This window comes from Lissotriton helveticus, chromosome 6 (genome assembly GCF_964261635.1).
Source record: "Lissotriton helveticus chromosome 6, aLisHel1.1, whole genome shotgun sequence".
Taxonomy (NCBI): Eukaryota; Metazoa; Chordata; class Amphibia; order Caudata; family Salamandridae; genus Lissotriton; species Lissotriton helveticus.
Window position 1 is genome coordinate 734,505,906 of NC_136067.1, and position 16,119 is coordinate 734,522,024.

The following is a 16,119-nucleotide window of genomic DNA, read 5'->3' on the forward strand; positions in this document are numbered from 1 at the left end:
TCAAAAAAGAATTATCAAAATGGAAAATGGATGGCCTAATAACAACAGAGGAGTTTAAATTCCTATATAACACCCACCCTGTAATGCCGTTTTTATATCTGCTACCCAAATTGCACAAGGACAAAGTACCTATACCTGGACGACCCATAATATCAGCCATTAAAAGCATGACAGAGCACATTGGAGAATATATAGATCATTTTTTACAAGAACTAGTGAAAAATTTGCCGTCATACTTAAAAGACACTGGGGACTTCTTATCACGGATTGAGGAATTTGACTGGTGTGAAGACTTGATACTATTAACTCTTGATATAGAGTCTTTGTACACAAGTATAAATCACGAACGAGGTCTGAAGGGAGTAGAACATTTTCTAAAAAGTCGTCCAGCTGAATATGTGTCTCACAACAAAATGTTGTTATCATTGATCAAATGGTGTCTTGAAAATAATTACTTTACCTTTGGCGGGGAATACTACAGACAGAAAAGAGGAGTGCCGATGGGGGCCTGCTTCTCCCCGAGCTATGCGTGCTTACACGTGGGGTTCTGGGAGGAGCAGGTCCTCGAATGCCAATACCAAAGTGAGATGACTAGCAAAATCTGCATGTGGCGACGATTTATAGATGATGTCTTCCTCATTTGGAGGGGAGACATCCAAAGTGCTGTGGAATTTGTAAAAAGAATCAATGTAAATGATTACAACTTATTCTTTACCTCACATCAGAGTACCAGCAAAATTGAGTTCTTAGATGTTCAGGTGGCTATAGTTGACAATAAACTAACTACAACAGCCTATAGGAAACCAACAGCTGGTAACGCAATTCTCCATGCGTCTAGTGCCCATCCAAAGCACTTAATATCAAGTATACCTTATGGAGAAGTATTGCGACTCAAACGTATCTGTAGCGCCCCCAATGAATACGAAAGGTGTAGAGATGAAAGCGCAGCAAGATTGCGTGCTAGAGGATACTCAGAAGACACACTCAAAAGAGCTATAGATAGAGCTGACACAAAATTAAGATCAGATTTGTTACCTACACAGACAAGGTCCACTGTTGAAGTGGATTCAAGTAAAGAAAATGATGTGCCCAGGTTAATAACTACATTTAGCAAGCAGGAGCGCAAAATTAGAGCCATAATAAATAAAAACTGGCCAATTGTTCTTACAGACAACTCCTTAAAAGAAGACCTTCCAAATAAACCACAAGTAACATTCAGGAGGTGTAGAAACATGGCCGCTCAACTGGCACAACCTTTGGGGGCAGGGGCAGCTGCTCCGACTTGGATGCCAGTGAAGCAAGGATTTTTTAAGTGCTCTACGTGTCGAGCCTGCACTATTGGTGTCAATACCAGTAAATACAATACACCCTTTGGTAAAAATGATCAACAGATAAGGGGGAACTATGACTGCCGCACTGATTTTGCTGTTTATGTTCTCACGTGCACCTGCGGCCTAAGGTATATAGGCAGTACGATCAAGCCGGTGCACGTGAGAATATTACAGCACATCAGAGCAATCATTAATAGTGACTCCACCTATCCGGTGGCGAGACACTTTAAAACCGAACATAACAAAGACTTCAAGTGTCTATCCTGGTTTGTTATCGATGCGGTTCAAACCCCGAAAAGAGGTGGAGATCGGGAGAACATGTTAAGACAGTTGGAGACGAAGTATATACTTAACCTTAATAGCAAGTCTCCCAATGGGTTAAACACCACTGAGGATATGCACACATTTTTATAAGAAATTCCTGTTAAAAACAAAAATAACTCAATCTACAATTTCTGCTAAAAGAATTTGTGAGAGAAATTGTCATTTGATTAAATATCTGCATCCGCATACACCACTCTTTTGTATTTATGTATTCACTTATTTTTCTCATTTTGTACAGCACTATGCACCTTCTGTCTAGTCTATAAACCATAATTTCTTGTGAGTTTATATAGTGGGGTGAATGTTGGATATCCAGGCTTGGATCCTCGTTACCGTATAACCCAGTGTTAACTCATGGGATACAATCATGATAGTTGAAATAGGAATGTTGGTTCTGATTGGAACAATGTATAGGGTACTACTTTAACAATTTGCTGTATTTTGCACAGAAAATTCAATTTGCACTAATAAGCATAATTTTGCACATATCAATTTTATAGGCATTGAAGCTGAAATGTTTTAAACTTATATTGTATAATTGTTATGATACGAATCATCGCTTTTTTTATATATAAGATGCTTATACAAAATATGCAAAAGACTGTGAAAGGCATTTAGGCCATTATTCTCATCAAACAGGAACGATCTAAAATTAATGAGAAAGAAAATTAATTCTCTCAAATAGGCATCTACATGTGTTTAGTCAAACTATTTATTATGCAAAATTATCGAATTTAAATTTAAAGCAAATGCATTAATGCAGGAAATTTGTACTCGTACATTACTAGTGATATTTTTTACTGGTTGATTCCCACAACTAAAAATCATTGTTGTTTAAGGACATAATATGGACAGAAGTATTTTTTCACTGTTTATTCATCACATGATCGCAATGTTTGAAAAAAATTAGTATTTAAAATCAAACGAAACTGCTATGTCGTTATGTGATCAAGGTTACCTGTTAACCGAAACGCGTCATGCCGAAAATACTATTCCATGCGAGCTATTAAAACTCTTCACCAGTAATTTTCCTGCTTCTGGAGGTCCTTCTTTCTGTGTGGTGTGGGAAGCGCCGAAAAAAACAACAGATTCTGCAACGATATATATATATATATATATATATATATATATATATATATATATATACATATATATATATGTGTATATATAGATATATAGATAGATAGAGTTAGATAAAAATATAAATCTCTCTCTCTATGTATATATGTATGTATATATATATATATATATATATATATATATATATATTTTCACAGAAAGAAAATAATAAAGGTTACAGGAACGTTATAGTTAGACTCAGATTTCACTCCTGCTTATGACCGCACATATTACATCACTCATGACATGGCCAGTGACATCTCACATAACATCACTGATGACATCATCCAGTGAGTGAACATGTTTCACAAATGTTTCCGAGACTTATATATGTATAGTAAGGTACTGCATAAGTTAAATTAATATCCTTTCTTAACTAGTAATGAGTGATACTGTTTGTAACATATGTCATCTGGGTGGGTCTGTGACTGTCTGTAACAGCGTCAAAGTGGGTTTCTGAGTGTTGTATGTGTGTGCGAGGGTGTATGATTGGATGTATAGGTGAATAAAGGGGTGTGTGAGTACCTGTATGAGTGTGTAAATGACTGTGAGTGGCTGTATTGGTGATTGAGTGGGAGTGGCTGCCTTGGTGACCGAGTGGCTGTGTGAGTGGCTCTAAGGGTTGGGGAGTGGGTATGTTAGTGGCTGTAGGGGTACATTAGTGGCTGTTTGGATGGATGTATGGGTATGTGTGTGTATGTGTGAATAGCTGTTTTGCACAGTAAGTGGCTATATGACTGTACAGGTGAGTGAGTGGGTTTCTGACTACTTTAATGGATGTGTGAATGGGTATGTAAGTGGTTAATGGGATTAGTGAATGGATGTGTGAGTAGCTGTATGGATAAGTGAGTGACTGTGTGAGTAGCTGTATGGGTGAGTGAGTACTAGTGTGAGTGGTTGTGTGGGTGATTGAGTGGTTGTATGAGTGCCTGTATTTGTGAATGAGTGGCTCGGTCAATAGCTCTATGGGTGAGTAATTGCTAGTTTGAGGGGCTATATGGGTGAGTGGGTGGGTGGGTGTGTGAGTGGCTGTATGGTTGAGTGAGTAGTTGTGTAAGTGGCTGTATGGGTGGCTGATTTAGCTGTTATGTAATGGCTATAGGAGGGTGTGAGTGGGTGTGTGTGAGTTGTTGAATGGGTTTGTGAATGGGTATGTGAGTGGTTATGTGGGAGTGTGAGTGGACGTATGAGCGGTTGTATGGGAATGTGAGAGGGTGTGTGAGTGGTTCTATGGATAATATCATCAGTGATGTCATTTGAGATGTTATCAATGATGTCATGAGTGATGTCACTGACTATGTCATGAGTGATGTAATATATGTGGTCATAAGCAGGGCATTGAGGGGTGAGAGCTACAGTTAGCTCAGGTAACTAACTGCTGAATTTCAATGGTTTTGTATGAGTGAAATCTGAGCCTAACTATATCGTCCTTGTAACATTTTTTTCAGTGAATTTCTAATGTTTTTTTCTAATTCTATTTCCTAACAACAACGTCCTTGTAACCTTTGTTTTTTTTCAGGGAATTTCTACATTTTTAAACATTTTTAATCCTAACTGTAGCCTCTCAGCTTTGAGAGTGGGTGTGTGTGTGTCTGTGTAGGTCTGTGAGTTAGCCTATGAGTACCTTTGTGAGTGTGTGGGTGAGTGTTTCTGTTGGTTTGTGAGTGAGTGTGTGAGTACCTGTGTGAGCGTGTAATTGGGTGTGTGAGTGCCCATGTGTGTCTGTGAGTGAGTCTGTGAGTGCCTGTGTGGGTCGGTGAATGGGCGTTTGAATGTCTGTGTATGTCTATGAGTGTGTATTGTGAGTGGTGCTAAGGATTTTGGGCATTTATACACTTAGGCTATTTAAAGGGGAGTACCATTGACTCTGCTTTCACCAGGAGACAATAAGAAATAAAAACTCATCACAGTCTCTACACATCAGATTGTGCTCTAATAGATCAATGATGGATTCACCTCCATTAAGGATTTCATGTTGTTTTTCAACGTGGATTACGAGAGGAAACACACTTTCTTTGCCTTCGCAAAGTCCAACTTGTTAGGATCGTTTGTGCTTTACTGAAGCGGAGCTTCAACTGAGGCACCTGCTATGTTTACATTTGTAAGTGCTGCTGAGGATTCATTTCTGTGAAATTAGCACCAGGGCCAGAATTGAACCTAATTTTTTTCCTGCAAGATTCCCTATTTTTGGTTAATTACTAAGTGCTACCTCATTGGGTAAATGTCTTGTGCATATTTTACACTACAGCTGCATACAGGACCATGAGGTGTGCATGTCATTTTGGCAATGTTATTTTTCCTTGAGTGTCTTCATCCACAAATCCGTGAAAACGGGAATCCTGTTCAAGAGAAGATGATGAGACTACAAAGAGGTGAATCTCCACCAAACAGGGGTTCTCCTCCATAACTAAATGAAGTAAGTGCTTCTTTGTTTGGTGGCGATGTATTCCTCTGCATCAATACCGAATCACCGAAATCTGCTGGAAACGTGCCCAAGAGCCCTTTGTAAAGCTGTCCATTAACGTGGGAAAAGGCAGGAAGACCTTTGCATACTACTAAGGAAAATGGGGTGTGGCGAAACGGGAGAAGCTTGTAGTTGATTTTGTGCATGTGCTGACTCAGGGTAATTAAAAGTGAGACTCATGGTCTCTGTTTTTATTTTTTTCCAAGAAGAGGGTTGCTGCTTGCCCCCTGGATCAATCTTGGCCCCGGGGACCCCATTCCCCAGGACCATTCACGTTTTTCTGGGTGCCCTGGTCCCACCCAGGGTAACCAGTGTGCCTAGATGGGGATTACGGGGAGCCTGAATGTCCTGGCAGTCCCTGCCGGCTCCCTGCCTCCAGCGGGAGCCAGCATTGCTTCTGCACACAGTGACATGCTAAATATGCAGCCCCCTGCATGTAAGAACAATCTTTCATCTGTTTCCCTGCCCGCATAGCAGCGGGCAGGGAAACAGATGAAAACTCCGCTCCCAGCAAGCAGGAGCAGTTTTACAGCTTCCTTTTTCTGCAAGCTGAGCTAGTGTTTGCTCTTGCTTGGCTTTTCTTTTAATAACTCGGAAACTACTGAAAAGATTTACACCAATTCAGAAAAAGGTCGCTAACTAGACCAAGTGCTACCTTTCTGCCAAATTTGGTGGTGACCACCAGTAGATTAATTTATTTTCTGTTTTTTAATTTACTACTATGAAAAGCATACATATATATACATATATACATATATATTATATATATGCATATATATGTAAGCTTTTAGTAATTAATATAAAGTAGAATAAGGGGTATACTATCAAGCACGGAGTTAAAATTATTATCGCTTTAGCGGTAGAAAACTGCCGCTAAAGCGGCGATAATGGGCTTGATAATATGCCCTTGAGAATTCCCATAGGAGCCCATGTTGACACCAGAACATGGGCTTCTATTGGAATTCTCAAGGACATATTATCAAGCCCATTATCGCCGCTTTAGCGGCATTTTTCTGCTGCTAAAGCGGCGATAATTTTAACTCTGTTTCTTGATAACATACCCCAATATTTTTAATAATTGTGGTACAGTATATATATATATATAGAGAGAGAGAGAGAGAGAGAGAGAGAGAGATTTGAAATCACACACATTTATGTGTGTATGTGTGTGTGTGTTTATATTGTGGTAAATAAAATATTACCCTGGCTTAATTTCTAGGCATTAACAATTATCATGCATCAAGTGAGAAGCAGAGTCCGTGGTATCTGAGTTAAAATGGGCTTTATTCCAATAACTCGAGTCAAAGGGAGAATATGTTCCATCACCTCTGAGGTTCAGGAAGAGTCTTCTAACATTTAATAACAATGAACAGCATATATACATTTTACTCCTTGTACATAGGGAGGAGCGCTCCAGGCAGAGCAGGAAAGAAGGAGATAAGAGCATGTGGGCGTACCCTTGATGAGTCATAGGTAGATGATAGGTAGGTGTCATAGGTGGGTGGGTACTTAGGGGAGGAGTTTGCATGACCAGCTGGAACTCTGCCCTAATTGTGCAACTCGAGCATGGCGTGCAATTGACGTGTAACTGGGAGGAGAGCTGACTTTCGGCCTAGCAGAGACATCTCTTGTGTCAGGGCGAAAAGCACATCTTGTACAATCTGATATGATAGGGGATGTATTGTCTGAAGCAAAAGGTTGTTCACCACTAAGAATCAGAAAAGCATATATTTCTCCGTTCATTGCATGGGGGCTGAGACAGAGAGTTAGGCCTTATCTGTCGCGAACGGGTTCTGTTTACATTTCCTCACCGGGCAGGGATGCCACTCTGTACAGCAAAACAGATAACTGTTATTCATAACACTGTCTTGGCAGGCTTCTTGCTGACGTGACTGCAGTTTTCAATGTGCCAGGAGTCATGAAGACAATGTTTCAGAAAGTGGTTTCAGGCTCCAACCACAAAAAAAGGGCTCAGTACGATATTTATTTAAAAATGCACAATGCAAAATGCAAAATACATGGGCCTTTATTTTAGCTTAACGTTTGGGAGACTTTGATGACTTGACTTGCAGGACATGTTTGCAGAGGCCTAGTGATTCAGGCCACTACGAGAAATATGCATGGGTGACATGCACATGAATGTAACATAGGGTGTATGTAGTGGACATTTTTTGGTCAGGCAAAATATCATTTTCCTGACCTACATAACCCTTCAGGATACATCTATATTCATGAGACCGTATAGCTGATCATACAGAATCATTTCTTCATCTTTATCCTTTGTACATATGGATGGGGAACGCAAGCAGTGGCACAAAGGCTACAAATCGCCAGGCCACACTGCAGACATAGATAGTATCATGGCAAACTGCTCCTGGATCAAGTCGCCAGGGCAGATGCAGTCACATTCACTACTGCTTCAAGGGTTCTTGTTAATTTGCGTATCAGTTTACTATTTTGGACGGGGCCAACAAAGAAAAAGAATCCTTTGTTGAAATCTGTATATTGCTCCCAAACTGTTTCAGTCTGCTATATAACAGGTCCCACCCCAGTCTAAGGGCAGATGTACATAGGCTTTCTGACCGCAAATGAAATAGGTATGGCGTGATGTTTTGAAAGAAGAAAGTCCTTCTGAGAGTGAAGTTCCTTGTAAATAGCTCCTTGTAAATATGGTTTATGAAGAGCATGTCATTATTATAACTTGCTGAGTTTCTTGTAAATATGGCTTGTGAATAGCGCCATGTGGTCATGGTTTGTGCAGAGTATGTTGACATTACGGTAGGCAAGAGAGAGCTGGATTTGTTTGCGGGGGGGGCGTATCTTTCAGCGGGAATTCGTACCCGTTCCAGTGGAGGGATTTGGTTGCTTTTTGGTGAGGATGTAGGGCATCGCTTGGACTACTGTGATGCCAAATTTGAAAAGGATCTGAGCTGTGGAAGTGGTGGAGAAAGCATGTCTTGTGCGGAGGTGCGATTTGCCATGTTATCCAATGGGCGTGTTTTCCTAAAAATCTTTTTTTTAGAATCTATTTCGGCAGAACTCCCTTTGTTTTCTGATAAGGGGGTAGTTGGCCACATACCAAGCACTCAGTTGCATTGCTGGTCTGGCTGATCACGTATGCATACTGGATGAATGTATATGTGAGGAAATGAAAAAGAAAACATGTAGCTATAAACTAACACCGATTATAACAATGCACAGAAAAAAATAATGATCAAGGTAACAATCCATCTGCTGCGTAATGTCTTGCAGTATTTTTCCTTTTTATCTCTCATCTTGCTATTCTCATATGTGATCTTATACATGTCAGAAACTGGTCTAACCGATTCACCACCGGGTGGGCTTAAACAATTAAACTACGTCTGACTTACTAGATCTTAGTTTGGACCTATACTCTTGCTGAGGGGTCTTTTCAAGCAAAGGCGGCACAAAGTCTGTTGTGTCATTAAAGTCAATGTTCTTTTCGAATGTTCCACATTGTCCAAAATAGCGCTAAACGTGATGGGCATGGATCCAGCCCTTGCGTCCCTCCACTTTCAGTGCGGTCCTCGTGGTAAGAAGCACCAACTTCGGGGTCTTCCAGCGCGGCTCAAGGGAGCTTGATCGGTCAAAATTCCGGATGCACACAAAGTCCCCTGGGACTATGGCGTGTTCCTTGACCTGGGTGTTGTCAGGGAAGGCGGCAGCAACCTGTGAACGACAAGAGAGTAGTGCAGACATCAAGGAAGCCAGGTAATCTGTCAGCATGTTACTGTCAACATCAGTTATCTTTCTGGGCATAGGCGTACCCCACATATTTGGCGGTCTACCGAAAACCACTTCATACGGAGATAGGCCTGTTCTGGAATGTGCTACCATACGCATGAAAAAAAGGGCAACCGGCAGGGCTACCATCCAATCCACGCCTTTCTCTGCACAGACCTTTGCTAATTTTGTCTTGAGGGTTTGATTATGTCTTTCTACAAGGCCTGCTGCTTCTGGGTGTCTGACACAATGGAACTTCCATGTGTAACCTAACAGAAGGGACACTTGTTTCATTAATTCAGAGGAGAATGGCTGGCCGTTATCTGAATAGATCACCCGAGGTAATCCATACCTGGGGAAATACTCGCGCACTAACTGTCTGGCTGTTGTTACAGCAGTATAATCTGGAACTGGATAAGCTTCTGTCCATCTAGATAGTGCACACACTACCACCAAGACATACTTGTAACCTCTACATCTGTCCATTTGGATATAATCCATCTGGAGAACCTCAAAAGGGTGGTCAGGAGGATGAAATCCGCCTTGTTCCACCGGGATGCCTTTACCTGGATTGAACTGACAACAGATCATACATGTTCGTACCTTCTGCTTCGCTGCTGCACGCATGTGCTTGTTAAACCAGATGTTCTGTAAGCTGTCTAACATTGCTTTTTCTCCTAAGTGTGCTGGACTATGGGCTGTGTTAATGATTACTTGTACCATGGAATCTGGGAGAAACCATGTGCCTTTTCCCTTAGTCATCCAACCTTGGTCAGTCTGGACCCCTCCTTGTTCAGTCCATTTCTTTATCTCATCTGCAGTGGCATGTGTCTGTATGTCGAGTACGTCTTGAGTGGGATCCCTGACTGTCATACTTGTTGTCAGTAATGGTACCTCTGTCTTTGTCGTGTCTGTTGGTGTATGGGCTGTAAGTTTGGCTGTTCGATCTGCCAGGTCATTACCCTGGGAAATGGTGTCTGTAACTTTGGTGTGAGCTTTGCACTTCAGGATAGCAATGGCTGTAGGTAAATGTATTGCTTCTAACAGGGCTTGAATAAGCGTACCATGCTGAATCTTGGTCCCATGGGAGGTCAGGAAACCTCTCTCCCTCCATAGTACCCCGAAATCATGAACAACGCCAAAGGCATATTGTGAATCAGTATAAATGTTTACTTTCAAGTGCTTAGCTCTTATGCAGGCTTGTGTCAGAGCAATGAGCTCTGCTGCTTGTGCTGACAATGTGTCTATTTTCTGTGTCTCTATGACTTCTTTATCAGTGGTCACAGCATAGGCCGCTACTAACTCTCCTGCACTCGTTCTCATGCATGATCCATCTACATAGAGCGTTAAGTCTGGTTCTAGAAGTGCAATATCTGTCAGGTCTTGTCTTGGCTTTGTCACTATATTCATTACTTCCACACAGTCATGTGGTGATGCATTTACTGTACTTGAGGGCAAAAGTGTTGCAGGATTCAGAATATTACAACGTCTGATCTCTATGTGTGGTTGAAATAATGTCAGTTCATATCCTGTCAGTCTTGCTACAGTCAAGTGTTGTGTCTGAGTTCTGTTTAAGAGAACCTCCACTGCATGTGGAACCTGTACTGTCAGAGGGTGGCCCAGCACTATGGAGTCACTTTGTCTTATGGCTAGGGCTGTTGCTGCAACTGATTTCAGGCATGCAGGCAGAGCCTGGGCCACTGGGTCTAGCGTGCTAGAAAAATAAGCACAAGGCTTGTGTTTTCCTGCTTGATCTTGTGTGAGAACAGATAACGCTGTTCCTTCTCTTTCAGTTACAAAAAGCATGAAAGGTTTGCTGTAACATGGAGTCGCTAACACTGGCACTTGACATAAAGCTCTTTTTAATTCCTCGAATGCCAAGGTGTGTTCTTGTGTCCAAGGGAGGACAGTCCCCCCTGCCTCCTGTGTAGTTAACTGTATGAGTGGTTTGGCTAGAAAGGCATACTGGGGAATCCATTGCCTACAGTATGAAGTGAGGCCAATAAAGGCACATACTTCCTTTTGTGTCTTGGGCTGTGAAAGGTTAGCAATGAGCTGTATACGTGCTTGTGTTAGCTGTCTCCCCTCTTTGGAAAGCAAGTGTCCTAGGTACACTACTTGCTTTTCACAGAATTGCAACTTCGAAGGGGACACCTTGTGCCCCTTGTCAGCCAGAAAATGTAAGACTGTCAGTGATGCATTTTCACATTCTTTTTCTGAACGTGCTGTAATCAGGATATCGTCCACATACTGTAGTAACGCAGTGTTGGTAGGCATGTGAACACTGTCTAGTTGTCTTTTCAGAGCCTGACTGTAAATACTAGGGCTTTCTGTAAAGCCTTGAGGAGCTCTTGTAAATACAAAGCTACGACCTTTTAATGAAAATCCAAACAGGTACTGGCTGTCTGGGTGAATGGGAACACTAAAGAAAGTGTTCTTCAAGTCGATAACAGTAAAGTAAGTAGCCTCTGAATCAATAGCAGTCAACAATGAAGAAATGTCTGGCACCACTGGATATTGTGGTACTACACATTTGTTCAATTCTCGCAGGTCAATAATCAATCGGTACACTGGCAGTACACTAGGATCAGATCTTTTAAGGATAGGAATGACAGGCGAGTTACATACATTTGAGACTGTCTCTACCACTACCCCCCGTGCAATAAATTCATCAACTATTTTCAGTAATGCTGTTTCGGCGTCAGGTGGTAACTTGTATTGTCTAATACGTGGAAGTACTACTCCTGCTTTGAGTGTGACATGGTGAGGCGTAATGTCCATGTAACCTACGTCAGTCGGTCCTTGTGCCCACAGGATCTGTGGCACGTTCTTGAGTCTGTGGTCAAAATCAGTCAGTACATAATGTCCCTTAAAATCACGTAAGAACAGGCGTACTCCTTCTGGAGAACAGCAGATAACTGCTCCTAGATCTTTTAATGTCTTCATACCAAGTAAGTTTTCTGGACATGACTTAGTAAGTAACAGGTCAGTGGTACGTGACAGTGGACCAACCCCTAGGGAGACCGGTTTTGATACTTCATTAACAATAGGCTTTCCTGAAAATCCCAGGGAAACATTCTGTGAGCCTGAGAGAGGTGCCCCTGGAACCTCGTCATGACTGATGGTAGTTCTGCTCGCCCCTGTGTCAATCAGAAACTTTCGATCCTGACCTAGAACACGACTATGTATATATGGACCCTCTTGATCTACAGGAACCTCAATAAGGGGCAAGCCTACTTCCCTCTCGAGGCTGTTTCATGAGAACTGTTGATATTCTGGATAGTCAGGCTGTGTGTACTGATACATTTGTGGTGTGGCATTAACAGGCGGTGGTAGAGGATAATTTGCTACTGTCTGTTGCGTGTTCTGTTGCGTGTTATTCTGTCTAGGAGTGTACTGTCTCTCCTTTGTCTTGCCTGTAGCTATATTGTGTTTCAGAACAGTGCAGTCCTTTACAAAGTGACCTGGTTGTTTGCAATAAATACAGTTCCCTTTGACAGGTGTCGTGTTATGTTTGTTTGAAGTCGCCGGTACCGTCTGGGCAACCAGCACCTTCATTTTTGTCTCTTTCATGCGTCTCTTTTCATGATCCTGCTCTTCCCTAATTCTGTTCTGATGATACTGTAGCATCTGTAACATTTGTGAAGGGCTGTTTGCTTGCCAAGTACTCTCAACCGTCAGTACTCTATTCTTGATCTGGGGTAAGGAATTCTCAACTAATTTGCTCACAAAAAGATGTGGAAATGACTCGCTACCTGGCTTAAGGCCACTATTAATAGTAAAGCATTTCTCAAATCTGGAATAGAAATCACTAGTGTCCTCGTCTTGCTTTTGTTTACATGCTGAAATAGCATCCCAATCTTCCTTTTTAGTAATCAATAATCTTGGCAAAACTTGTATCAGAAATTCAGGTAGTTCTCTAGCTCTATCTCCAAGACCAACTCCTGGGAGCCTGCCCTTCTCTTCTGTTTCCAATGCATCCCAACTTAACTTTTTCTCACCCACTTCCCAGTCTTTTTCCTTAAGCTTTTCATAAATCCCTGCAGGTAACAGTACTTTTAATAGCTTCAGAATGTCAGCGTATGTATAATCTCCTATGCGGAGGATGTCTTTTAATTCACGGTGAAATCCCCCTGGGTCTTTATCATGACAAGGCAACATCTTTTTCATTTCAAGAATCTCTAATTTCGTTAAGGGGGTGTAAACATACACTCGTTGTAACTCATTGGCCGCATTCTTAACGGGATGAACCTCTCGTAGGGGGTTCTGTCTGTCTATGTGTACGTTATGTCTGTCATGGTGTAAGACTGGAGGCATGCATGTGGTCAGAGAATCTATGTACTTATGTCGTTGATCCAGGATTACATTAATTAATTCAGTACCTAAACCTGTCCATCTATCTAGTAAAATGTCGTCAAGTATTTTATGCAAGTGACCAGGATCAGAATGCTGACTTTTATACAACGTTATCAAGTGTTGAACCATGTAAATACCAGCCAAACGCTGTTCGTTCGGTGGAAGGCTTAAGAAAGTCTGAGCCACTATATCACTGCTATATATATTGGCATTGGACACCCACTGGGTGGATGACCGGGCCAACTCTATTTCGTGTTGTGTGGGAGTTCTCTCATTCCCTATCCATTGTTTCAGTGCTTTCTCAGTAGCTTGGAATAGAGCTTCAAGGGAATACCTTTCTTTTATAGCTGGCCCCTGTTTACGGTAATCAAGGCACTTGGGTCTGTCAAACTGTCGCGCTTTTCCTACATAATTAATCTTGCCTTTCGGATCCTGACGATCCTCTACCTCTTCGGATGATGACTCGCCCTTCTCGTCAGACTCTTTTCTGTGTCTTTCTATTATTTCTTTTCGTATTTTCTTGTACATGGCATCTATCTGTCCCTGTTTCTCATGTCGACCGGCATCTATGTGATCACTCCATTCTATCAAACCTGGCTTTACATCTCCGTCCCCTTCGTCCTGTTCCCTGATCAGGCAGTTAATAATAAAACGCAAGACATGGTTCTTAACCCCTACCTTTCTTTGTGCCATGGCTTGTGCTATACTATCTGGTCCCTCCCCCGTTCTGATAAAACGATACATGCTATCTAGGTGATCTTTCATGTCTGGTAATGTCTCTAGATATGCAACAGCTTGTCTTAGTCTACGTGAAATCACAAGCATTGAACCCTTTCCTGGTTCTGTATCATATACACAAAATGGAATGGCTGCATCTACAGTAGGCACCCCTCCCACTGCCCCGGGACCTACGTCATCTGTTACGGGCTGCTGCTGGAGTTGCTGGAGCTGATCTGCTGGTGGGGGTGGAGGAAAACCTGCATTAACGTAGTCCGGGAGGGAATCGTCTAGATACGAGGAAATGAATGCTTCAGATGCTGTCGGCTTTATTCTATGTACTCCATATGGTACAGGTGGTGGCGTTCGCGACCTACTGGGTCTTTCTGAGGTGGTCACTTTAGCTAGTTCTTCTGACAGAACGGGATAAATACCATTAATAACGGCGTTTCTTTCCCTATCAGTCTGTTCTGTTTTGACAAGTTCTCCCTCCTCCTGCAGTTCCTTTTCTCTGGCTTTTTCCCCAGCTTGTCTAGTTCTATCTGCTTTATTCAATTCTTTCTCTGTTCTCCTATGTGACTCTTTGCGCCACAATTCGATGGCATCTTTCTGAGAGGGTCTTGACTTCCTTTTCCATAGTGCTTCCTCCACCCTCATAATACATTCAGGATCCCATGTTCCCGAGATTGGCCATCTATACTTTTCCTCCAGGTCCTTTGTATAGTTTACCCATAAATCTAAAAACAAAATGGCGTCTAATCCATGCTTATTATACATATACATATTATACAGATCGTTCCTTCTGTGTGGCGTCCCCGCCCTATCAGTCCAAATGTCATCCTCTGTCTCTTGGGGTTCCGCAGGGTTCCTCGCTGAGTCCCACGTTGTTTAACATCTACGTGAGGCCGCTGGCTGAGGTGGTGAAGCTCTGTGGTATGACCATGGTGTCATACGCAGATGATACCCAGCTAGCGGTCACGATCAGCGGGGACTCTGGGGTGGATGCCCCAAGATTCAGAGAAGGACTTAGGGCGGTGGCTGGTTGGATGACGTCCAACTGTCTCCAACTTAACGCCAAAAAAACGGAGGTGATGGTCTTTGGGAAGCGGACGGACCTTTGGGGAGATACCTGGTGGCCCCCTGAGTTGGGTCCCACCCCCACTCCGGTTGCGGAGATCAAAAATCTTGGTGTCTGGCTGGACCCTTCCCTCAACTTTGTTGGTCACACTAAAAGGACAGCGGCGTGCTGCTTTGGCATCTTGCGCAATCTGCGACCTGCCCTTAAATATTTTGATGCCGCAACCCGTCAACTTGTGGTACAAGCAACGGTTTTGGCTCGGCTGGACTATGCCAGCTCCCTTTTCATAGGGTTAAACCAGGCCGAGCTAACCCGACTTCAAAGAGTGCAGAACGCAGCGGCCAGAGCAATCGTAGGTCTTCCTAGGTTTTGCTCGGCCGGTCCAACCTTGCGAGCCTTGCATTGGTTACCCGTTAGGCAGCGGATCCATTTTAAAGTACTGTGCATATCTTTCAAGATTCTGAAGGGCCTACCGCCTCCCTTACTGTGCCAACTTTTGTGCTCTTACATTCCGGGCCGCACTTTGCGTTCGTTGGACCAAGAACTAGCGGCAGCCCCTCGGTTCAAACTCAGTCGGGCGGGGGGTCGCTCTTTTAGGGTGCGGGCAGCCGCGCTCTGGAACGCTCTCCCCTTGAAACTCCGGACCCTTGGCGACTTGCTTTCCTTCCGCAAGGCCGCTAAAACCCTTCTGTTCTCTGAGTTATGTTAAAATCCATACCCCCATTTTTAAATAATATTTTCTGTTTTCTGTTGTGTTGTGTTCGCCACCTTGTCGGTGCGCCGGGACGCTCCTTCGCTGGAGCAGCCGTGCGCAATACAAATAGCCCTAACATAACATAACATAACATAACATAACATAACATATAATGACCAGGTGTGTCTCTAGGCGGGATGTTAACTGGTTCTTCTAGTATACCTTTTCTGGTCCCTATCTGACGTAACTTTGAAAACAGTGGCATGTTTGAAACCAATATTCACAAAAATAG